The following is a 26,414-nucleotide window of genomic DNA, read 5'->3' on the forward strand; positions in this document are numbered from 1 at the left end:
AGTGATTTCATATGTTACCTGAGCAACTCACTCAAACTTTAAGGGAGTTATAATCTACCATTTTAACAACCAGATTAAAGTAATTTTCCCATTTTCTGATTTCTTTAGAGATGGAAAATTGGTGAGTCAAATCAAGAAAACAAAGTCCTTTGAGAGCAAATATAACAATAATAAATTATTTTCACTTTTTATTAATTTAGAAAGAGCCCTACATGTTTGCCATTTGATTTAGTTCTTCTTTCCATCATTTATTATTCCAATAAGAAAGAAATTTTTAACATTTCTGATCACAGCTGAGAGGACTTCATGTATTTCCTCAGCAACAAAATGTAATAAGATTAGTTGTTCAGATTATGTCATTTTAATAAGTTTGAAATTTTTGTTCAAACAATAACCATGCCATGCAAGAATAATTAAGTTATATCTGGATTCAAATATTAATCATAATGTAGTTTTCTACTTAGTCATTACTTTTTTAAAACAGTATGGAATAAACTCAAGCTCAAAAAGAGGATACTTTTACTTCTTTATAATGCTTAGGCTCAATTTAAAGAATGAAGCAAGACAGTCTTAACAAAAAAGATTCTTAAATTTTTTTAATGGGAAATTTTAAAATTTTGTAAAGGAAAGTGTTTGCAGAATTCCAGAAACTCAATTTGTAAGTGAATACCTAGAGGAGGAGTTTGTTGAAGGGTAACTGGAAGGACGGAGGTTGGTTAATACTAAAATAATTTCAATTAAATTTATTTTATCTACACAGTGCCCTTTCATGGTTAGTACTTATATAATCTATTAATCATAGAATTGTGATAGGAAATTCTTGGGTCCTTGGAACAGCTTTTGAGTCCATGAAGAAACCTGGACAAATTTATTATCCATTTAATTTTGTTTCCTGATGGGCAAGCATGTTTCCTGAATTCTGAAGAATACTGTGAGAAAACATATTGAGATATGCACGGAAGGAACATTTTAGACATCACTTTTTTAACTTAAGAAAAAATAATTGACTCCAAAAAAATGTTCATCAGCTGTGTATTTTTGTTCATTATTTAAATTATAGGACTAATTCATTTCCATTTGGGGTAGTTTTTTTTTTTTTTTTCCTAGGCAAAGAACTTTATTAACCTTGTTTCAAACTTTATTCCCAGGCTTCTTCAGCTTAACTAGCTGCAAAGAATGAATTGTGTATAAGCAAAAACTGAAAAGAGCTGCAGTGTCCAAGGGGCTTGGGCTTAAAAATATTAGAGATCTAGATTTTATCAGATCCACGAACAAAATTTTAAAAAGCAGTCATAATATAAAACAGCAGCTCCCAGTAACTTCTTCAAGTTTTATGTTCTTCAGAAGTTGACTCCATTCAGTTTGCTTCATTCTTGGAATCTTCATCAAAATTCTCCACAAGATCTGGAACTTCATCATCATCCTCCTCTCCGGTAGCAAGTGGTGCTTTTCCATCCACAGATTGTTTGGGCAGAGCTTCAGCCAGTCTTCTTAAACTAGTCAGACTGTCTGCACCAAGTTGGTTTAAGATGCTGGGTAGCATTTCTGTCAGCTGCTTTGTCTCAGCATGGCCTGTAATGGTGAAAGTGTTCGCTGCCAGTGATGCCTGAACTTTGGGGTTGTTAAAGTGGATCACTGTTCCTTGGTTTGTGAACATATTCACTTCTTCAATACCAGAGATATTGTTTACCCCTAACTTCTTTAAGGAGAACTGAAGTTTTTTATCATCTGCTGTAGCCGTTCTGTGAACCACCTTCTTCTTTCAGCGAGCAGTTCCTTTCCCACCAATGCGCACTTGTGCTTGCAGTTTGGCGAGTTTCTCCTGGTTCATGATAGTTTCTTTCATCTTGTTGGAGTGGAAATGGGACAGCGCGGGGAATAGGGTTGGCACTCAGGGGGTCTCGGGCGGACCAGCTGAGATTAGGAGCACACACGCGGGGACGCAAGATGGCAGCTCCATTTGGGGTAGTTATTAAACAGAGACAGATTCTGCTGATTTAACTGACGAATGATAACATGTCATAAATTTCTGATGCTACAGACACAGTAGGCAGTAGATGTTTAAAAAAAAATAAAACCACAAATTCTAACCCACAACAATTTAAAGCGTTGAGTCCTCCTCTGGGAAGAAATTGAGACAGCATTTTTGGAATCTCCCTTGACCCAAACACTGCAAAAATTTTTTTAAATATGAAATTTCAGAGATACCAAAACAAACAAATAAATCTCTTCTCAGTGCTATGGGAATTTCAGTAAAACTTCAAAACTCAGCAGAGTAATGGGCCTATACTTAAGTTAGGGGATCAGGTGGGGAGTTGTAGGGTCTAAACAATTGCAATTTTTCTCACTATTATGTATAGATCACACTGGGTGAATGTAAAGATGAAGTAAAAAGGTAAGGATGGCTGGAGCCATTGTTATGAAGTGGGGGAGATGGCTGCCTTTGATGCCATGTTGACAACAAAGAAGAAGAGAGTTACATCCTGGCTTGAGTTTTATTTGGAAATTGCCATTCTGATGCTCTATGTGAGGAGAAGCCGGGGTTTAGATGCCTCTGGATAATGGAAAAAAGTTTTACTTCCCAAATAAATGCATAAATTGATGTAACTGGTGGTTTTCAGCCTTTGACCAAAGTATGAAGAGGGGATGTTTTGATTGCTTGTCTTACAGAGCTAGGTTTGTTGGGTTTGAAGGCGTGTTACAGAAGTACAAAGAGAGATAATTATGGGAAAGTGACAGCATCGGTATTCTGCTCATCTCCACAAATTCAGAAGTTTTAAAAATCGGGACACCAGGGTGGCTCAGTCAGTTACGTGTCTGCCTTTGGCTCAGGTCATGATCTCAGGGTCCTGGGATCGAGCCCTGCATCGGGGTCCTTACTCAGCAGGGAGCCTGCTTCTCCCTCTCCCTCTGCCAGCCACGCCCCCTGCTTGTGTGCTCGCTCTCTCTGTGTCAAATAAATAAATAAAATCTTTAAAAAAAAAAAAGAAGTTTTAAAGATCTGAAGCTGAAGGAAGTGTTTTGTTGCACTCTTCCTGCTGCTCATGGACTCTCTTATGAGTGGAGACCACACAGCACACAGAGAAGGACAGAGATGAATTATTCACACCGCAGATCTAGAAAATGGTGTCATGCCCTCTTGGAAATGTAAAGGAACAAATGAAACAATGGCCACACTGATTTGGCCTGGAAACTAGAAAGGAAGCACTGACTTCCCAGAGGGCTTGAGAAGCCTTGCCCTCAAGTGATTTAAGTGTACTGTTGAGTTTAAGGGCAGGCAAAAGAGCATTCTGTGGACTTATTCTGGGCACATATGTGGCCTTATTCTAGAGATCCACTGAAATATTTGGGGAGGGGTACTCCTTAGTAGGTAAGATTACCCACACTCAAGTATATAGAGACTCATACCCATCAGTTTTGAATATAAAAGTAAAAAAAAAATAGGGGCGCCTGGGTGGCTCAGTCATTAAGCGTCTGCCTTCGGCTCAGGTCATGATCCCAGAGTCCTGGGATCAAGCCCCATATCTGGCTCCCTGCTCGGAGGGAAGCCTGCTTCTCCCTCTCCCATTCCCCCGCTTGTTTTCCTGCTCTCGCTAACTCTCTCTCTCTCTGTCAAATAAATAAATAAAAAATCTTCAAAAAAAAAAAAATCCTTTCTCTAATTACTGATGAAACTCAGATTTACCTGTTCTCTAGAGTTAGCAGTTCTCTATCCCTACCTTCTCCCTGTATGGTGTATATCAAGGCAAATCCATTGCTGCTCCTCTCAGTAGCCACCATCTACTATATTCCATGAAGAATCCTAACAGTGTTTGCAATTTATCTGAGGAGAGTAGATAAGTGACATTTTCTAAACTTAATTAGGATCACTTTTCTTCAACACATACTGACTTGACAAAATTGAAAGGGCCAAACAAACAAATAAAACATTTCTTCCAATGTTCAGCTTGATTGGAATTGCCATTCTTCTAAAGGGGAATTTCAGAGGCATCTTTGGTCCCTCTCTTTCCTTGATTTAAACATCTCTTCATCCACCATATCCTATTGACTCTACTTCCTAAGTATTATTGATCCCTTCTCTAAACTCACTGTAACTCCCTCAACTCAGGCCCTAAACTTTCTTGTGTTGATTACTCTATTGCTCTTCTAATCAGGCATCATGTTTTCAGCTTTTCTTTCCTATGAATCATATACTTTATTTTATAAAAACCCAAAATGGGTTACTCTTTCTCTGATTAGACCAAAACTTTAGTTTTGAACATTCAAAGGCTTCATAATACCTGGAGAATAAAACCCAGATTTGTCACATAGGCTAAAGCCATACAAACAGCATTTTGTTCTCTGTGTTCCCAGATTTAGAGTAGAGTTGGAAACATAACACTTTGCAATTATGGATGAATTCAAAAGATCTGATGTCCTACAAAGTCTACCCACTTATTTCTTTTACTACCTACTTCTCTTTTTCTATACTGCAGCTCTCTTAATCCCATGTGAAGCCATGTGTTTTAGGTACCTCTCTTTATAAAATAGTCAACACGGAGTTAAAAAATAATTATGTTCCAACATGGAAAGAACTATATAGAAATTATTAAATGGTTAATAGTGTTAACCTTATAAATAAAACTGCCCGCTATTTTACCAGCAGAACAAAATAAAACAAAACAATGGGTTTGTTTGGGAATAGCAGAGAACTGTAATCTGGGAGAAGTAAGCTACAGCAAAACCATAGGTAAGGCCAAGGAATAAAAGCCCCTCATAGAGGAAGGAGGGAACTAGGGAACTTTATAAACAAAAAAGAAAAAGACCATTGGAATAAACTGGGAATTTGAAGCTCAGTGGCTTTTTATTGGCTGAGTTATGATAGTCTCTCATTAGCTGCGCTGTTGCCTGTTGCCAAGGAAGAGGAAAAACTTTCTTCCTCCTGCTGGGATCGTAAAGCAGTATCTAAAGTAATATGGACTTGCAATGCATGTCTCTCCTGCTGGGTCTGTAACTGATGATGAGTGAGTGGTAGGACGTAAAAGCTCCCCTTGCTGGCCTTCCAACGCCTTTCTAAATGAGATTTCCTTTTATTAATTTTCACAATAATATATTCTAACACATTCGTAAGTATAGATAGGTAGATAGATGATAGATAGGTAGATAGATAGATAGATAGATGATAGATGGGTAGATAGATAGATTTTTTTTTTTAAAGATTTTATTTATTTATTTGAGAGACAGAGAGTGAGAGACAGAGAGCATGAGAGGGAGGAGGGTCAGAGGGAGAAGCAGACTCCCTGCCGAGCAGGGAGCCCGATGCGGGACTCGATCCCGGGACTCCAGGATCATGACCTGAGCCGAAGGCAGTCGCTTAACCAACTGAGCCACCCAGGCGCCCGATAGATAGATATTGATAGAAGAAAGGAAGGAAAGGAGAAAGAGCAAGAAAGGCAAGTTGTGCTGACCATTTAACTCTTACTACCACCAATTTGAGTATATTGAATTATTAGGCCCTGTTATGGAATCTTATGTTTATATGTCATTTTGTCAAGCACATTAGAAAAACATGGAAACAGATTTATGATGCTTTGATGGAACTAACGTATTTAAATTTTTTAATTTTTAATTTTTTTAAAGATTTTATTTATTTATTTGAGAGAGAGCGAGCATGCAAGCAGTGTGGAGTTGGGTAGGAGCAGAGAGGGAGGGAGGGAGAGGGGGAAAGAATCCCAAGCAGACTCCATGCTGAGCATGGATCCTGATGCAGGGCTCAATCCCTGAGATCATGACCTGAGCCGAAACCAAGAGTCGGTTGCTTGATGGATGGAGCTACCGAGGCACCCCTAAACTGATGTATTCTTTAAAAATAAAAAGATTACTTAATGTGATACCACTTTAAGTGATAAATTTAGAAAGAAGTTGCAGTGGAAGGAACACTAGCTTGAAAGCATATGTTTTAGTCTTGTCTTTGGTACTTATTTACTCTGAGAACTTGACCAATTACTATATGTTTTTTATTATCTGATTTTATTAATAGCACATTACTATTTTTTAGACTATTATTTGAGCCTCAATTGCTTAACAGGTGAAATAAAGGTATTAACACTCACTCCATCTTCTGATACTTCCTAGTTTGATACAATGAAGATCAAATCAGATAAAGAAAGCAAAATATCCTGAAAACTATAAAATACTATGGAAATTTATTATTCTCTCCACTCATTCAGCCATTTAAGAGATAAATTAAAACATACTTATTTAGCATATTAACAAATAGTGTTCCCCAGAGCTCTCAGAAGTTTCTTATACATCTATGGCAACCTGGAAATTTATTTCTTATAATGCTCTTCTGGGAATTTTATTATGAGGAAACTAATTATTGAGCACATTTCCTTTCTTAGCCTTCTCTCTAGGGGCAAGATGCAGTAAAGGTTATATTGACGTATATTGAAAGTGAGCATTTTTAAAAACGGAATACTTTGAATCCATGTGAAATGAAAATCCTTTAGAAACTGGTTTGTTTTGTTAAATATTTTATTGCTATGTCCCTATCAAACAATGTATTTCTTCAGATTTAATGATTTACTTTGAGGAAAGCTCACATTTATGCATTTGAATACATTTGTTTTATTCTAAATATCTTTGAAGAGTATATAAAAATAAAACTTGTAAATTCTCCTTCACCTGGAGAATTTAATTTATGGTGAAGAGTGGTGAACCTTATAGCTATCTAAACGTGTTCTCACCGCTACTTGCTCTACTTTCAAATGTGTTTGTCTCTCGTGGTCACTTGGATTACTGCATTCTGACTGATGCATGCTTTATGGGAAATCAAGGGTTAAATTACAGCTGGTAAATCTCACCTTTTGAAATCCTCTGACCTGAAATGTCTATCTCCTTGATGTAGTACACATAAAATCGAAAATCACAAGTGGTATTTAAGTTTCTCACAGTGTTATGAACAATCCAAAGAGTTGGTATGTTCTGTAAGGTCTTAAATATCAGAGCAGGCATTATTGTGCCCATTTCACAGATGGCTCTTCCTGGTAGTCCAGATGCTTGTCCGACTGGTTCTCAAAATAGCACAAGAGAACTTCAGAGGGCAATGAGTCAGATTTCCCAGTCTTGTTGGTAAACACACTGCTATTCAAGTGGATTAGAAGATGATTGCTAAGGTCTCTTTCAATTTTAAAATTTTACCTACTAATTTAAGCGCAAATCTTATTCTATATGGTAAGATCAAATATGCTCTCATGGCTATAAGTGTTTTACTGAAAATTTGACTAAAACATCAAACTCAATCCCATGGCACTCAATATCCTTATAGCACTTTAAAAACAGTTTCTTCATTCATGGTTCTCTCTTCGGCTTGCCATTTAAAAAAAAATATCTTCTTGTAAAACAGACAATATATTGAGTCAGATAATTTCAAATTAGAAGCTATTTAGTATAAGCACCATTAAATTTTATAAAATCAACTTTCATATTTATTTATTCCTTTTATCCCATATTTAATTATGAAAATTTTCAAAAATATAAGAAACTTGGACTTAAACACAATCTAGATGCTAAAATAAACATTTTGCTCTATTTGCTTTATCACATATCAATCCAACTATCCATTTCTCTGATCTTTCATCAATCTGTATCATTATTGATACATTTTAAAGTTGCTGATATCTGTACCCTTCACTCCTGAACACTTCAGGATGCATAACATTAACTAGGGTTCAATTTTGTTTATAGTTCTCTCTTTCTTTTTTTAGTTTAAATTGCCATACTGCGAATTGCACAAATCTTAAGTGCGCCATGTGATAAATTTTGATAAATATGAATATCTATGTAACCCAAAGATTTGCCAAGATAAAGAATATCATCTCTCCAGAAAGTTTTCTTGTGCCCCTTCCTGATCAATCCTTTTGCATATCCCCCAAAGACAACTACTCTTTTTTTCCCACCAGAGATTAGTTTTACCTATTACAGAACTTCATGTAAATAGAAAAATATAATATGTACATTTCTGGGTAAGGTATCTTTTTCTCATCAAAATTTTTTAGGAATATCAATGTTTTATGTATTAGTATCATGTTCCTTCATATTGCTTAATAGTATTCCATTAGCTGAGTACACCAGAGTTTATTTACTTTTTTTCATGGACACTTGGACTGCTTCCAGTTTTTTTCTGACATAAATAAAGCTGCTATGAACATTTGTTTTAGATCTTTATGAACATATGTTTTAATTTCTGTTTGGTGACTACCTAGGAGCAGGATTGCGGGGTTATAAAGTAAAGTGTATGTCTAGTTTTATGAGAATCTACCAAAAGGTTTCCTAAGATTTTTATACCATTTTACACTCCAACTAACAGGGTTTGAGAATTCTAGTTGGTTAATATACTCACAAACATTCTATGTTGTGTCTTTTTAAATTTTAGACATTCTGGTAGGTATGTAGTGACATCTTATTGTGATCTTAATTTTACTTTCTCTGATGACTAATGATGTAAGTGACCTCTCCAGAAATATATACGCCTTTGTCAGATATATAGTTTGTGAATATTTTCCCCTGGGATTTGGCTTGCCTTTTCATTTTCTTAATTGTGTCTTTTGATGAACAAATGTTAATTCTGATGAAGAGTAATTTATTCATCATAAAGATAAAATGATTTTTCTTTTATGGTTATTGATTGTTGTGACTTTCTAAAAAACCTTTGCTTTCAGGGCGCCTGGGTGGCTCAGGCGTTAAGCATCTGCCTTAGGCTCAGGTCATGATCCCAGCATCCTGGTATCAAGCTCCGCATATGGCTCCCTGCTCAGCGGGAAGCCTGCTTCTCCCTCTCTCACTCCCCCTGCTTGTGTTCCCTCTCTCACTGTGTCTCTCTCTGTCAGATAAATAAATAAAATCTTAAAATAAATAAATAAATAAATAAATAAATAAATAAATAAATAAATAAAAAACCTTTGCTTTCTTCCAATCCTAAAGACCTTCTGTTTTCTTCTAAAAACATCATCATATTTTTACTTTTTATGTTTATGGTTGGGTGTCCAACTCTTGATTTCAGCTCAGGTCATGATCTCGGGGTCGTGGGATCAAGCCCTGCGTCAGGCTCCATACTCTGCAGGGAGTCTGCTTGGGATTCTTTCTCTCCCTCTCCCTCTACCCCTCCCCACCACTCATGTGCACGCTCTCTCTCCCTCTCTTGCTCTAAAATAAATAAACCTTAAAAAAAAAAAAAAGATTGTTTTGCCTATTTTAGGCCCCTTGAATTTCCATGTAAATTTTAGAATCAGATTATCAGTTTATACTAAAAAAGCCTGATGGGATTATGACTGGGTTTATTTCAAATCTATAGATTAATTTGAGGAAAATTGATACTTTAGCAATATTGAATCTTCCCAATTCATGGACATAGTATTTTTTTTATTTGTTTCAGAAATTTTCAGAAGAATGAATGGTCATTACATCTATTTTTAGAAATGAATGAGTAATGAAAATGAACGGCACAGTAGGAAACAGAGCAGGGGAAAATAGGTAGAGAAAGGGAAAGTTAGAAAATGTAGGCATGGCTTCTATGATGTATTTAGACCATACACAATTCTTATGGACCAAAAGATCAAAGATCTTGAGAAAGCTCTATAATCAGAATGCTTTATTAGATAGAGTGTAAAGCCAAACCTGCAAAGCAGTAACCATTTTGTTATGTAAATGGCATATCATAGCAACTGTATGTGTATGTGGTTAATACGTAAGATAAAAGAATGATGAGTAAAATAAAATTTCTAGAAACTAAGTCTAGTCTTATCCTAAAAAAAAAAATGCTAAGATTATGCTTACAATTAGGTTTCTGTTTGGAAGTTAATATAATTATCTCTTACCCACTGCTATTATGGCAAAACCAGATCTATTGCTGGCTTGACTAATGAGGAACAATGACGGTCAGTGAAGGTACTGAACTGGATTCCCTTCCTGATATTTCTGTTTCCTACAACATTCTAAGTCATGAGAATACATCGTGTTATTAATACTATATACCAGTTGAAGTTTTTATTATCTCTGTAAGCCTGGTAATGGAAGTTTATTAAGATAACTTCTTATAAAGAAAACCAACATTTCTGAAGGGCAAAATGACTTCATAGTTGTTTCAAATTATCTACAAGATATTCTTTGACTAATAAAGTTAAATGAATTAAAGAAGCAACAACTGACATATCAGTAATGCTCACTGTTCTGAGTTTCCACTATGGATCACATACACACACATTAAAAAAATCAATTTAATAGAATACTAGTGCAGAAAGTTTAAGCAGTTTGCCTGACTCACAAAGTGAATGTAATTTGTATTAGGAATTTCTGACTTTAATATGACATATTTCCATATAATCTACAGCTTCCTGAGTAATCTTAGCAGGTGGTGAAAAGGAAATGTGTGAACGCTTGTATCACTCACCCTCTTCTGTATTGCTATATTAACTGGATTTTAAAAATTTTACTACTACAGAGACCATCTCTAAACCAGATCCAGAAAAGCTCTATTAGTTTTTTTGGATAAATTTTTTTTTAAAACTAAACATTCTAAAATTATAAGTGAGCAGTAGAATGCTAAGCATTAAAACTTTTTGTAAATTTTTTTGAATCAGCTTCCAGAAATCAAGTGGAACCTACCCTCCTTCACATGAATGCTTCATCCCAACTCTGAAGCCGGGCTTTCTATCTCTATCAGTATTCCATTTTAATCCTTTCCATGTGTATAATAGAAGCACAACATACTTTAAATTGTAGAGATATTCTAACAGTATCTGCTTTAATATGCCCTTTAACTTCTATTTGGTGAATTTGTCTTTTATATCATTCCTCACATCACAAAATGACTTGTTCCATTTACCATACTAAAAGAGTGAAAAACACAAGGTTATATGTTCTCTTCTCTAGACTATACAGAAAATGCTATATTAAAAAAAAAAAAAACAACACACGAAATCTGTGGCTTCTTTTAAATGTTATATTTGCCCACTTTTTTCTTTTATAATAATAATGCTGAAGAAAAACTTTGATATCAGCTGTCTAGCCTCACATAGGAAACTGAAAACCAGAGATATGTAGTAACTCACATAGATAATTAATACTTAGCTCAAATTAGAATTCAGCTGGGTCTTCTGGCTTCTGGCTTCTAAAGCAACATTGCTTCCATGATAGGAGAGAGAACAACTGTCATTTACTGTCAAAATGGGGTAAGCAGCCATCAAGAGGATCCCAACCATACCATCTGGTACCAAACTCATTCCTCCCTGACCCCTTTTACGACAGCAGCCTTGCCCAGTATCAAACACCCAAGCCAAAATAGTAACTCATCTTTTGCCTGCTGGTCCTGCATATCAATAAAACTTAGCAAGAGTCAACTACCTTAATAGTCCTTATAGATCCTATCTCTGCTTTATTTCTCAGAAGCCTGATAATACCATACCAGCTAGTGAATTCTCCTCCACCACTATTGCATCCCAGCTCACCAGTGCAAGGTCTAACAATGACACGGCCACCTTCTACCAGGGGCTGTGTTCCACCTACCACCAGCAACTGGGATCTTACTGCTCACCAACTGGTAAATGGTCCAGTCTCAGAATTCCATCCCACCATCTGTGTTCTTGAACTATTAGTGATATGAAGTGCTACAGAATTGGTTCCTCAGGAAGCAGACACTGATACAGCAATTAACATGTAGATGGTTCCCCAGGGAATAATCTTGAGATCAACACCGATGGAAGGAAAGATAAAAAAGGCAGGACTGGACAGCAAGAGTAGTTGATTTAGTTTCAGTGAGGGCCTCAGATAATTCTGTGGAGTGTCCTGAAATCAGGATAGGGAACTGGCATTTATACCCCCACATCAATTAATCATTAGGTGCAGCTAACTAGCAAGGAAGTATGTCTCTTCAGCTGAGGCCATTCTTCTGGGGGTGACCCCTAAGGGTTTTCTTCCAGCAGTGGGTGAACGAATCTTTCATTCCTGAAGGGGATGTGCATGGTGCATCACAGTGGCCACCATACTTCCTTTGAAAATTCACAATTTATCATTTTTATATCATTGTTATCTATTTATTTATATTACCCTGCCTACTAGATGGAAGGCACCTTGAAGATAGGATGGTGGCTTTTTCAATTTTGATCTGCCTGGTAATGTCAGTTGCTCAGTTCTATATTTGTGTTATTATGCTGTATGAATGCATGGTCGTTTTCCTTTCCTAAAATCCTTATACTAAATCAAGCATTGCTACTGATACAAAGTCAAACGTGCCAACAATTGGTTTATGTGACCCTTTCTTTTTTCTTTTCTTCTTTTTTTAATTTTTTAAAGTAAGGGCTTGAATTCACAACCCTAAGACCAAACCCTGAGCTGAGATCAAGAGCCAGATGCTTAACTGAGTCAGCCATCCAGGTGCCCCTTTTTTTTCTTCTTTTTGCTGGTTATCTTGTACTCTGTTTTAAAGATACAACTGTGCTATAAAGTTCTTCTTCCATTCTTGCTCAACTCTGGCTATATCCAGAAATCCTTCCCTTGTTTTCTATTCTGCTACCACTTTCCCTGTACTGAGTCTCTTGTAAGAAACTAGTCTTGCTATGAGTCACATTATCCAAAATATTATAGTTAGCAGAGTCATCCATATAGAACATGGTTAATAAATACATTTTATAAAGTTCTAAATGTTTTACTTTTAACAGATAGATGGCTCATTTTATCATTGTGTGTGTGTGTGTGTGTAAATTATGGAAAAGTTAAAATCTAAATTGACACAAGAGATCACCTGGATTTTATCTTTAATTACTTCTCCATCTCAGCATGAAGCTTTGTCGATACTGGATATTCAAAACTTCTGTTTATTGAATCCACGTGGTGGAATATCCAATGCTTTGGAGACTTTATCCAACATTGATGAATAAAGTAATCAGGTCACCAGGTGATCAGCCCCTTAGCAATCAAAAATACATACTGACCTCATATGAACCCGTAATTCCTTCAGAACAATCTACTTAAGGTAGATGAACAATGAAAGGAAAGGTAAACTTTTGCAATGTCAAGCTTATATTGATAAATATGAATCAATCTAGTTGAACCAGAATGAATTGAACATTTGCCCAAAACTTGAAGGAGAAGAAAGTTGGAAATAAAACTACATGTAAACATGCCATACGGAGTTCTAGCATTCTTTTAGTTTTGACAAAGTAGTAGACAGTGTTCTCATAAGATTGCCCCTCTCTGTTCATACAGAGACATTATTTACTCTATACTGCTTCTTTAAAACTGTGTCCTTTTTCATTTGTATATTCTGCTGGGGGTTAGAAGTTATGGCTTGGTAAGATGACAGATCCTTAGCAATGTGTTTGCACTTCCTGAGGAAGCCAGCTAATAGTCGATGGGATTATACGCTTAGTGAGCTGAAGGTTAACAATATTTCATTATGCCAACAACAACATTTACAAAAATAAGGCTAAATTAAGTTCAGGTAACAATGTTCCCTTTGAGGAAATTGAGAATATGAACTCTTTTTCTGTGTAGAATCAATAACCTAAGAATATTTAATACTATACTATGACAGAATTTCTATATGCTTGGGCTCCTAAGTTAATAAACAGCCTAATAATATTCTTCAAAATTCAAAGTGTATGGAGCTATGGAACTAAAGATGGGGAAATAAATCTGATTGTTAACATGAATAAGGATATAGAAATGGTTAGTGGTTCTCTATTTAGCTGCTTAGTGTTCTATATAAATGGCCATTTCTGTTATTTTGAAAATTGACTTGTTATTGCTTTAATGTTACAAATTCAAAGAAGAAATGCAGAAATACAGAAAAATAAAAGATTAAAAAATTCCCACATTTCTCCACCTAGAACTAATCATGACAGATATGAGGTGGACATTATTCCAAGCATCTCTAAAAATATGGAGAGAAGGATAGACCCATGAACAAAGAAAGAACTTTTATAAAAAGAAAATCACACCTTGCATGCTATTTTTAACAAAAAGTATTAAAATGTATTTTTAAATTATATTTAACAGAATGAAAGAAACCAAACTGAAAATGAAAGAAATGGTGAAGGTGAGATTCTTTTTTTTTAATTTCAGAAGATGGTAGCTATGAAAGTTTCCCCAAAAAGAATAAAAAATGAAAAATTTAAAAACACAATTTTTTCTTTTTCTTTTTAACTACCAATTACTACCAATTGTCTCCCTGCTTTGGAAGTAAAGTAAATTAGTACACTCTACACTTTTTCCACCTCTCTATTATTCTTAGTTTTGTTAATTATACTGTTAAGTTACTATGCTATATAAGCCCCATGGTTATTTATTCTTAAATCTGTATTCAAATGTTCAACATTGGTATTTTAGCAAAGATTATCTATTATCAGATAATTTATGTATTTTTTTATCTTTGCTGTCTAGATTTGGTCATCAATTTTTTTTAATCAATCAATTTTTGAAAGAAAGGATTTTGGGTGCTGTATTTCCTCAATTTTTTCATGCTTGAGAAAATCTGTAATTTTAATAATAAGTCTGTGACTTAATAAAGAACAATGCTAGGTATAAATTTCTTGTTATATTTTCTATTTCTTAAGACTTTCATAAATATAGATACTATTTTATTGTTCTCTGGCACAACATGATGGTAGAAAGATGTCTAAGGCCACCCTCATTCCTTCCTTATATAAGCTACTCAAATTTCCATCTATATACTTAAATAAATTATTATTTTCTAAGCTATGACTCATCACAAACATATATTTACCTCTTTTCATATACCTATGTGTGACCTATAAATTCATTTCAAAAAATTTTTTAGCTATTGTTATCATTGAATGGTTTTAAAGCACACCAATTTCACTTATGTTGGGGGTCTTTGTCCTTCATTTCTGTCCTTTTTCTCTCGATGAATTTCATTTGTCTCTATTTCATACTTTTTTAAAATTTTATTTTATTGTGTTATGTTAGTCACCATACATCACCAGTTTTCAATGCAGTGATTCACGATTCATTGTTTTTGTACAACACCCAGTGCTCCATGCAGTATGTGCCCTCCTTAATACCCTTCACTGGGCTAACCCATCTCCCCAACCCCCCCTTCTAAAACCCTCAATTTGTTTCTCAGAGTCCAAAGTCTCTCATGAGTCATCCCTCCTTCCAATTCCCCCCCTTCATTTATCCCTTCCTTCTCCTTATGTCCTCCATGCTATTCCTTAATTGACTTTCTCTGCTTGACTTATTTCACTTAGCATAATCTCCTCCAGTCCCATCCATGTTGATGTAAAAGTTGGGTATTCATCCTTTCTGATGGCTGAGTAATATTCCATTGTATATATGGACCATTTCTTCTTTATCCATTCATCTGGTGAAGGGCATCTCAGCTCTTTCCAGTTTGGCTATTGCGGACATTGCTGCTATGAACATTGGGGTCCATATGGCCCTTCTTTTCACTACATCTGTGTCTTTGGGGTAAATACCCAGTAGTGCAATTGCTGATCATAGGGTAGCTCTATTTTTAATTTTTTGAGGAACCTCCACACTGTTTTCCAAAGTGGCTGTACCAACTTGCATTCCCACCAACAGTGTAAGAGGGTTCCCCTTTCTCCACAACCTCTCCAACATTTGTTGTTTCTTGCCTTGTCAATTTTTGCCATTCTAAATGGTGTACGGTGGTATCTCAATGTGGTTTTGATTTGAATTTCCCTGATGGCTAATGATGACGAACATTTTTTCATGTGTTTGTTAGCCATTTGTATGTCTTCTTAGGAGAAGTGTCTGTTTATATATTCTGCCCATTTTTTGACTTGATTAATTGATTTTGGGTGTTGAGTTTGAGAAGTTTTTTATAGATCTTGGATACCAGCCCCTTATCTGTAGTGTCATTTGCAAATCTTCTCCCATTCTGTGGGTTGCCTCTTTGTTTTGTTGACTGTTTCCTTTGCTGTGCAGAAGATTTTTATCTTGATGAAGTCCCAAAAGTTCATTTTTGCTTCTGTTTCACTAGCCTTTGGAGATGTATCTTGAAAGGAGTTGCTGTGGCCGATGTCAAAGAGGTTACTGCCTATGTTCTCCTCTAGGATTTTGATGGATTCCTGTCTCACATTGAGGTCTTTCATCCATTTTGAGTTTATCTTTGTGTATGGTGGTAGAGAATGGTCGAGTTTCATTCTTCTGCATGTGGCTGTCCAATTTTCCCAGCACCATTTATTGAAGAGACTGTCTTTTTTCCATTGCATATTTTTTCCTGCTTTGTTGAAGATTACTTGACCACAGTTGAGGGTCCACATCTGGGCTCTCTATTCTGTTCTATTGGTCTATATGTCTGTTTTTGTGCCAGTACCATGCTGTCTTGGTGATCACGGCTTTGTAATATAGCTTGAAATCAGGCAACGTGATGCCCCCAGCTTTGTTTTTCTTTTCAATATTTCCTTGGCGATTCGGGGTTTTTTCTGATTCCATACAAATTTTAGGATTGTTTGTTCCAGCACTTTGAACAATGTCATTGGAATTTTGATTGGGATGGCATTGGAGGTATAGATTGCTCTGGGCAGCATAGACATTTTAACAATGTTTATTCTTCCGATCCATGAGCATGGAATGTTTTTTCCATCTTTTTGTGTCTTCTTCAATTTCTTTCATGAGTGTTCTGTAGTTCCTAGAGTATAGATCCTTTACCTCTTTGGTTGATTTATTCTGAGGTATCTTATGGTCTTGGGTGCTATTGTAAATGGAATCATTTCTCTAATTTCTCTTTCTACAGTTGCATTGCGAGTGTATAAGAAAGCAACTAATTTCTGTGCATTGATTTTGTATCCTGCCACATTACTGAATTGCTGTATGAATTCTAGTAATTTGGGGGTGGAGTCTTTTGGGTTTTCCACATAAAGTATCACGTCATCTGTGAAAAGAGAGAGTTTGACTTCTTCTTTGCCAATTTGAATACCTTTTATTTCTTTTTGTTGTCTGATTGCTGTTGCTAGGACTTCTAGTACTATGTTGAACAATAGTGGTGAGAATGGACATCCTTGATGTGTTCCTGATCTTAAGGGAAAGGCTCTCAGCTTTTCCCCATTGAGAATGATGTTCCTGTGGGTTTTTCATAGATGGATTTTATGAACTTGAGGAATGTTCCCTCTATCCCTATACTCTGAAGAGTTTTAATCAGGAAAGGATGCTGTATTTTGTTAAATGCTTTTTCTGCATCAACTGAGAGGACCATATGGTTCTTCTCTCTCCTCTTATAATGTGTTCTATCACATTGACTGATTTGCGAATGTTGAACCACCCCTTGCATCCCAGGGATAAATCCCACTTGGTTGTGGTGGATGATCCTTTTAATGTATTGTTGGACCCTATTAGCTAGGATTTTGTTGAGGATTTTGGAATCCATATTCATCAGGGATATCAGTCTAAAATTCTCCTTTTTGATGGGATCTTTGCCTGATTTGGGGATTAAGGTAATGCTGGCCTCATAGAATGAGTCTGGAAGCTTTCCTTCTGTTTCTATTTTTTGAAACAGCTTCAGTAGAATAGGTATTATTTCTTCTTTGGAAGTTTGGTAGAATTCCCCAGGGAATCTATCAGGCCCTGGTCTCTTGTTTTTGGGAGGCTTTTTATCACTGCTTCAATTTTATTACTGGGTATTGGCCTATTCAGGTTGTCAATTTCTTCCTGTTTCAGTCTTGGCAGTTTATAGGTTTCCAGGAAGACATCTATTTCATCCAGGTTGCTCATCTTATTGGCATATAGTTGTTGATAATAATTTCTAATAATTGTTTCTATTTCCTTGGTGTTAGTCGTGATCTCTCTCCTTTCATTCATAATTTTATTAATTTGGGTCCTTTCTCTTCTTTTGGCTAGGTCTGGCCAGTGGTTTATCGATCTTATTAATTCTTTCAAAGAACCAGCTTCTAGCTTCATTGATCTGATCTACTGTGTATCTGGTTTCTAATTCATTGATCTCTGCTCTAATCTTAATTATTTCTCTTCTAATGTGTGGCTTAGGCATTGTTTGTTGCTTTTTCTCTAGTTCTTTAAGGTGTAGAGTTAGTTGGTGAATTCAGGATTTTTCTATTTTTTTTGAGTGAGGCTTGGATGGCTATGTATTTCCCCCTTAGGACCTCATTTGCAGTATCCCATAGGTTTTGGACTGATGTGTTTTTGTTCTCATTGGTTTCCATGAATTGTTTAAGTTCTTTGATTTCCTGGTTGACCCAAACATTCTTGAGCAGAGTGGTCTTTAGCTTCCAAGTGTTTGAATTTCTCCCAAATTTTTTTCTTATGATTGAGTTCCAGTTTTAAAGCATTATGGTCTGAGAACATGCAGGGAGTAATCTCAATCTTTTGGTATTGGTTGAGACCTGATTTGTGACCCAGTATGTGGTCTATTATGGAGAAAGTTCCATGTGCACTCGAGAAGAATGAGTATTCTGTTGTTTTAGGGTGGAATGTTCTATATATATCTATAAGGTCCATCTGGTCCAGTGTGTCATTCAAAGCTCTTGTTTCTTTGTTGATTTTCTGCTTAGATGATCTGTCTATTGCTGAGAGTGGAGTATTGAGGTCTCCTACAGTTAACGTATTGTTATCAATATGACTCTTTATTTTGGTTAACAGTTGGCTTATGTAGATAGTTGCTCCCATGTTGGGGGTGTACATATTTACAATTGTTAGATCTTCTTGTTGGATAGACCCTTTAAGAATGATATAGTGTCCTTCTGTGTCTCTAACTAGAGTCTCTAGTTTAAAATCTAATTAGTCTGATATAAGAATTGCTACCCCAGCTTTCTTTTGAGGTCTGTTGGCATGGAAGATGGATCTCCATCCCTTTACTTTCAGTCTGGATGTATCTTTAGGTTCAAAATGAGTCTCTTGTAGACAGTATATGGATGGGTCCTGTCTTTTTATCCAATCTGCAAGCCTGTGCCATTTTATGGGAGCATTTAGGCCATTCATGTTGAGAGTGATTATTGAAAGATTTGAATTTATTGTCATCATGTTGCCTGTGAAGACGTTGTTTTTATAGATTGTCCCTGTAAATTTCTTTTCTATATCACTCTTGGGGTCTTTCTCCTTTTATAGAACCCCCCCTTAATAATTCTTGTAGGGCCGGCTTACTGGTCACATAATCTTTCAGTTTCTGACAGTCTTGGAAGCTCTGCATCTCTCCATCCATTCTAAATGACAGCTTTGACAAATAAAGTATTCTTGGCTGCATGTTCTTCTCATTTAGTACCCTGAATATGTCTTGCCAGGCCTTTCTGGCTTGCCAGGTCTCTGGGGTAGGCCTGACGTTTCTGATGTTCCTCCCTCTGTCCTTAAGGAATCTCTTCTCCCTAACTGCCCTTAAGATGATTTCCTTGGTTCTAAGATTTGCAAGTTTTACTATCACATGCTGGGGTGTTGGCCTGTTCTCCTTGATCTTAGGAGGGGTCCTCTCTGCCTCTAGGACATGAATGTTTGTTTCATTCCCCAGATTAGGGAAGTTCTCAGCTATGATTTGCTCAAATATATCTTCTAGTCCTCTCTCTCTCTCCACCCCCTCCGGGATTCCAATAATTCTGACATTGGAACGTTTCATGGTGTCACTTATTTCTCTGATTCTATTTTCATGGATTCTGAGTTGTTTTTCCCTGGCCTCTTTTTTTTTCCCTTTTATCTATTAAATGATCTTCCAGGTCACTGATTTGTTCTTCTGCCTCACTACCTTAGCTGTTAGATTATCTAGATTGGATTGGATCTCATTGATAGCATTTTTAAGTTCTGCCAATTCAGCTTTCGTTTCTGCCCTTAGAGATTCTATGTTGCCGTTAATTGATTTCTCCATTCTAGCTATTGTCTTCACAATTGCTAGCCTGAATTCCATCTCCGACATCTTGTTTATATCTGAATCCATTTGTAGATCTGTGGTGTAAGTCATAGTCTCTGAGTCTTTCCTATTTTGGGGGTTCCTCCTCCTAGCCATTCTGTTGAGAGGTGGTTGAGGGAATGTATAGAGTCCAAATTATTGACCACAACCCAAGCAAGATGCACCTGTTTTCTAGGGACTTTAGGGTTGCTGGCCTCTTGTTTTCCCAGCCATCTTCTGGGGAGGGGGGGGCTTGCCGCGCTGTTACTCAGGCAACCCTGTTTTGGCAGAGTTGCCCTGTCCCCTGTGGCAGGGGATGGGCTCAGTGAAAACCGGTTTTTTGGGGCTTTTATTCTCTGGTGGCTTTCCCTGGTGGCTTTCCATGTCTCTTCTGAGAGTCAGAGCAGAAGAGACCGTTTCCAACCCTCTGCCTCAGAGCAGAGAGATTGCCGTCTGTTCTTCAGTGAGCTCTCCAGGCCACACCGTCTCCCTTTCTGTCCGTGCTGCTATAAATTGTAGCATCCTGGGTTGTGCACCCCTCCACAGCGCTCCCAGTCCTGGCCTCCAGGTCGGGGCACATCTCTGCCCTTTGTGTTTCTGAAACCGCCAGCTGCCCCCAGTTTGCAGGCACAGTCCCGCTGCTCCAGGTTTCTGTCAGGGGGGCTACCCTAAAGTCCTTTCCTCACCACTACCGGTCTGTGAGTCTGTACCCTGTCCCCAGCACAGGAGGCTATTGCTCACTGGTGGTGTAGGATCTCGATGGCCAGGCTCCCTCCCACTGCTGTTTATCCTCCAGTATCTGCCCAGGGAATCACGACTCCCTGCTTTGTACCTTGAAACCAACCACCTGCAATATTCTGTTAGTGGAAATCCAGATCTATCTTCTTACATCTCAGGCTGATTTCGTGGGTGTTCAGAGTGGTCTGGTAGATACTTAGCTCAATTCCAGGGACTGGTCCCCTACTCCTCCACCATCTTTTCCCCTCTCTCCTATTTCGTACTTCTCTACATTTATTGCAATGGTTTTTCTCCCCAGATAATTAAAATTGAGCTCTTCTATTCTCTTGGATGTTATTCAATTTATTGGTTTATAATAATGCCATTTTAATTCTTGATTTTTTTTCTTTAGTAATATTTATTTTAATGTTACTCTGTTATTTTTAATAATCTTATCTTTGAATACATTTCCCTCAAAATTTATGTCTTCACTAAATTCTCCTTTAATATGGGGCAGTCCTGGAGGTTTTCTTTTTTTTTTTTTAAAGATTTTATTTATTTATTTGATAGAGAGAGAGGGAGAGAACACAAGCAGTGGGAGTGGGAGAGGGAGAAGCAGACTCCCCACCGAGCAGGGAGCCCAATGTGGGGCTCGATCCCAGGACCCTGGGATCATGACCTGAGCCAAAGGCAGACGCTCAACCAACTGAGCCACCCAGGCATCCCCCATGGAGGTTTTCTTATGATGTTTAGATTAGAATTTCTTCCAGACTGAGTTCTTCATCTATCTTTTGCTTAATATGTTACCTATTTTTGCTGTAAAATGTTCATGTTTGCAGTGACAGTTCTTTATATCTTGCCCACCCAAACATTCCATTTACTTTTATTTCATTTTAATGACCTCTCCTTGACTCCTTTACTCCTTTTCTAAGATCTTGAACATGGAATATAAGGAACAAATATTGCCTCTAAACACTTCACTCAAGCCTGAAGGAGCAGGATTGGGAGATTATCTGGAATTTTGTGGAGTCTTTGTTGAGAACTTGAAATTTTCTTGTTCTTCATTATTTTGTTGAGAGCTCTCAGTTAATGTTATGGGTTGAATTATGTCTTCCAAAAGATGTTGAAGTCCTAACCCTCAGTCCCTGTGAATGTGACCTTAGTTAGAAACCTATTTCAACATGATCAAGTTAAGACAAGGTCATTAGGGTGGAGTCTAATCCACTGTGACTGTATCCTTGTAGACAGGGAAATTTGGACATAGTGACAGATATGCACATAGGAATGCCATGTGATGATGAAAGTCGAGATCAGGGCAAAGCACCTATAAGTCAAAGAATACCAGTGATTGCCAAACAACACAAGAAACTAAGAGAGAGTCATGGAACAGATTCGTCCTCATAGTCCTCAGGAGGAACCAAACCTGCTGACACTTGGAGCACAGATTTCAAGCCGCCAGAGCTGTGAGACAATAAATGTCTATTTTTTATGCCACCATTTGGGGTACATTGTTATGACAGTTTTAGGAACCTGACAAATCTAGTTGGGAGTGTTTCTTTTTCTCATGGGGAGAAAGGACATTCAGTTTTGGCTTATTGTCCCAATTCAACCTAAAGGTTTGAATTTTTAGGAATTTTTTTAAAACAGGAATGAGGATAAGAATAATTAAGTCCTTTTGTTGTTGTTCTTTCTTCTTACATGAAGATAGGAAACTTCACCTAGAGCCTTCTCTTTATCTCTTACCTCATTCTTGGGAGTATTATTCCTTCATTTATTCTCAAAAGCTCATTAAGCTTAGACACAAAAATGTACTTAATATAGACTCAACTTAAACCCTTTATCCAGATTCATGGTTTGGCTTCCAATGCTCTTTAAAGAAAAGATGTCTATGTGGTCTTGAATGTAGCAAGTCTTATGCCAAGGATCTTCTGAGCCCTGAGCCCTAATATCGATGGTCCTGTAGAGACGTGCCTTCTCAATTGCTTTGGTCTCTAGGCTAGTATTAGATCTATGAACAATGCCTCATCTGGTTAGATAAAAGGGAACATTCTAGGGGCGCCTGGGTGACTCAGTTGGTTAAGTGACTGCCTTCGGCTCAGGTCATGATCCCAGAGTTCTGGGATTGAGTCCCACATCAGGCTCTGGGCTCAGCAGGGAGCCTGCTTTCCCCTCTGACCCTCTCCCTTTTCATGCTGTTTCTCACTCTCTCTCTCTCTCTTGCTCTCTCTCAAATAAATAAATAAATAAAATCTTTTTTAAAAAAGGGAACATTCTAATAACAGAGTCCACATGTCACTTTATTTGTACAAATAGTGGTAGTTCTAGAAAAATGGTACGTTTGTTTGGATAATAATAACTGAATTTCTAATTTCTTTCATATCTCCCCTTTCTACTGAAGTAATAGGACCAATGATGATATTTGTCTCTGTATAAAAGTTATATTTCTGCAAGGAATCCAAACTAAAGGGATCAAGCTATCTCTTACTTCACTTCTATTCAGGGGGAAAGGAGAGAAATTGGTAAGAGTGGAATATAATAAGAACTGAGGTCCCAGTCTTCTCAAGTAGAGTGTCCTCATCTAAATTTATAATTCAACATCTTTTTTCTTTTTTTTTTTTTTAAAGATTTTATTTATTTATTTAACAGAGAGAGGCATAGCGAGAGCAGGAACACAAGCAGGGGGAGTGGGAGAGGAAGAAGCAGGCTTCCCACAGAGCGGGAAGCCCAATGTGGGACTCGATCCCAGGACCCTGGGATCATGACCTGAGCCGAAGGCAGACGCTTAATGACTGAGCCACCCAGGTGCCCTCAACATGTTTTTTCTAACTGCCAACGTACTTTAGGGTAGTTATTTTTCTTAGCACTCCCCAACAATCAAAGAAGAACTATTACTTAAGCTCAGAAGAACTGTATTGCAGCAAAGACAAATAAGCAAACAAACAAAAGGCTTAATTATTGACAAAAATCTCTGTACTGCTTCTTCATCATAATCAGTACAAAACTAATTGATGCTATTTGAATAAAGTAACACTCACTCATTATAGAATACTTTGTTAGGAGAATATTTCTATTCCATTATTAGGCAGTGATAGTTGTCTGTGGCTTCCTTTTGCATATTAGTCTGTGAAGGACAATGATACTTAAGAGCAAACACTGGTCCTGGCAGCACATATCTTGAATATGGTGGTGTAGCAGTTTGGATGTGTTTAAATACATACAATAACAGAACCCAGCTGATAGTGGATCAGACAAATGAACTTAATTTTTTCTTTAATTACAAAAAGTCTGGAGGTAGATTTCCTTTTCTTTTTGATAGGCCAAAGGAGAGAGTGGTGATGCCAACCACAATGGTCCCTTTCATTAGGAAAGTAAAGGAGGCTGGATAAACAAGTATTTGGCTAATTCTATAAAGAAAGGCATGGAGACAGGATTTGGGAATGCTTATTGAATCAACCATTCATCAGGAAATAATATGAAAATAACATATTTTACATGCTCCTTGTTTTCCTATTAGCTTATTTTCCACATTTGTCAGCAAGCTTCTACTGTGTAATGAATATTCATTTGCTAGATTAAACTCTTTGGATTTAAGGTACTCAAAGATCTGAAGTTTTTTATTTAGAATATAATAAAAACTGACTCAGTGGTCAAATCATTTTAGACTCTTCTACCATTTCCATTTGGAAAGAACTTTTGCAAAATACTTGCTGACTCTGAAAGTTGGAGTTTTTCTTGCATTAGTCAAAATAGACTTAGCAATCAAATGAAAAATATGATGGCCACAAATATTCAAACTTCTATGCTGATCCATTTCACATACATATTTGTGAGATAAAACAAAACAAGTGACAATAGCAAAACCAGGATGGGTAAGGCAAGCAAAGTCAGAGTCTAAGAAATGATTCAGGAGCTGCAAACTGATTTTAAAACTGGATAGTGCTCCTGAGGATTTGCCTCAGGGGAGTCAAGTTATTGGTCTCTGGGTTAAACTAACAATGGGAAGCCCTAGATGTAAGGGATTAAAGTTAATATTTATGTGAGCTTTGAACTGTTGGGGCCCCTTAGATGAACTAGTTACGTAATATTAATGGGAAAATTTAGTTTTATCACTGTTTCCCATAGAATGGGAATGTACTAAATTTGCTTTTAAATATTTAACAGAAGTATTATAAAGTATCAGATTTACCTAGGGAAAAGTACATTGTGGGAGATACTCAAGGTGCTCAGAACATCAAGCTGTTTAAATAGTAATAAGAATAAGAATAATAAAAGAAATTTTAGCAATATCAAGAAAAACTATTAGCTTAACTTAAAGAGGCAAGAGCAAGCCTTTTAAAATCTCAAGTCCTAGTGAGCCCAACAGGGGTTTGTCCTCAACATCAACCACAACATAATCAATGTGTTTGTCAGTGGTTGGGATAGGAAAATAGGCTAAGTGCTGACTTTTTAAGATGTTTTTGAAAACCTTAAAGCTTAGGACTAAAGTGTTTGCTAAAGAGAATGGAGTGAGCACTGGGTGTTATATGCAACTGATAAATATTGAACATTACATCTGAAACTAATGATGTCCTGTCTGTTGGCTAATTGAGTTTAAATAAAAAATTTTTAAAAATAAGGAGAACGAAGTGGATGTTACAAACCCTGGGTGATTATGCACATATGTGGCTAAAAAAAACCAAAAAACCTTGTATTTCCAGCAAAGAGGAGCAGGAAGTAGAGGAAAACACAGATGTGTGAAGGAAATAAAAAGCAAAATCTTTTCTAAAAGAAAGAAAGCAACAGATTCTTAAAGATAGGCTATATTATTGTGACCTAGATCTGCTCTCGCCACTCAACCTTGCTCATTTTTCTTTTCAAAAAGGTACACGAATCAGAGAAAACGTAGCAGTCTGATCTGGAAGTCAGAAGACCTTGCTTCCTGCCCTTAGCTTGGTCGCTCCCTCTCCCACAGCCCTGCTTCCTGATCTGCAAATTTCCTTGGAGCACTTTATCTATGACTCTATGCAAGCTGAGCAGGGCATAGCAGAGAGTTAAAAGTACTTAAGACTATCAGCTGAGGTTTACCCTTTTCTATGGGTAAAACAGACTACTACAATGATCTCAATAATTCATGGCCCATTGCCCATATCAAGATGACAGGCTTGCTGTTGTTAATGCTATGGAATTGGTTTTTAACCATTTGTGAGATTATTAAAGTACATTTACATTGTACAAAGGCCACATGCCTTTGACCAAGAACAAGCTGGACAGAGAGAAAGAGCAGCAGAGTGCCAGCTCTTAAGGTTGCACATCTTGGGCAGACACCAGACAAGATTGAGTCACATAGATTGTGCTCAGCATTGGATCACTGCTCTTCTCAGTGTTGCTCTTAAGGCTCCACCCCACAGTCCTCCAGGGGTATCTCCTGGTTGTTAAAGAACTCCATCTTGCCTGTTTTTTCTGCTGGGAACCTGGTTCTTGTTTAACCAAACTGGTTCCAGTTTCCTGCCCCAATAGCTATCCCGACAGATACTTCTTTCTGTAACAAAGGCTAGTGTTTACAATGGTGATCTGTGGAACTGTGGACTGTCTGCATCAGTGCCATTTTGGGTTCCAGGCCTTTTTGAGTACTTTTAGCATCTTGCTATTTGACCTTGCCAATTTCTGCTTTGTTTTAAGGGATGTCTTAGCTTTAGATCCCCCAAAAGAGAGCCTGGGAAAAGGCTTGTTTGTAGGTAGTTCATTGGAGAAAGAGAGGGTCAAGACAGAAAGTGGCAGAGAAGAAAAAAAGCCAGTACAAGAAGTTGTTACCTCATTACCCACTGCAGGTGGCTGGAGCTTGATCCAGTGTGACTTTAAGAGGAGACATTTGAAA

The 26,414-nt window shown here is 37.1% G+C and overlaps 1 pseudogene; it reads right to left on the reverse strand.

Annotated features, from left to right (window-relative positions):
* Nucleotides 1-1,327: 1,327 nt before the first annotated feature.
* Nucleotides 1,328-1,861, reverse strand: LOC118006553 (annotated as a pseudogene).
* Between the last annotated feature and the right edge of the window lie 24,553 nt (nt 1,862-26,414).

Source organism: Mirounga leonina, unplaced genomic scaffold (assembly GCF_011800145.1).
Source record: "Mirounga leonina isolate KUSES-001 unplaced genomic scaffold, KU_Mleo_1.0 Mir_97, whole genome shotgun sequence".
Taxonomy (NCBI): Eukaryota; Metazoa; Chordata; class Mammalia; order Carnivora; family Phocidae; genus Mirounga; species Mirounga leonina.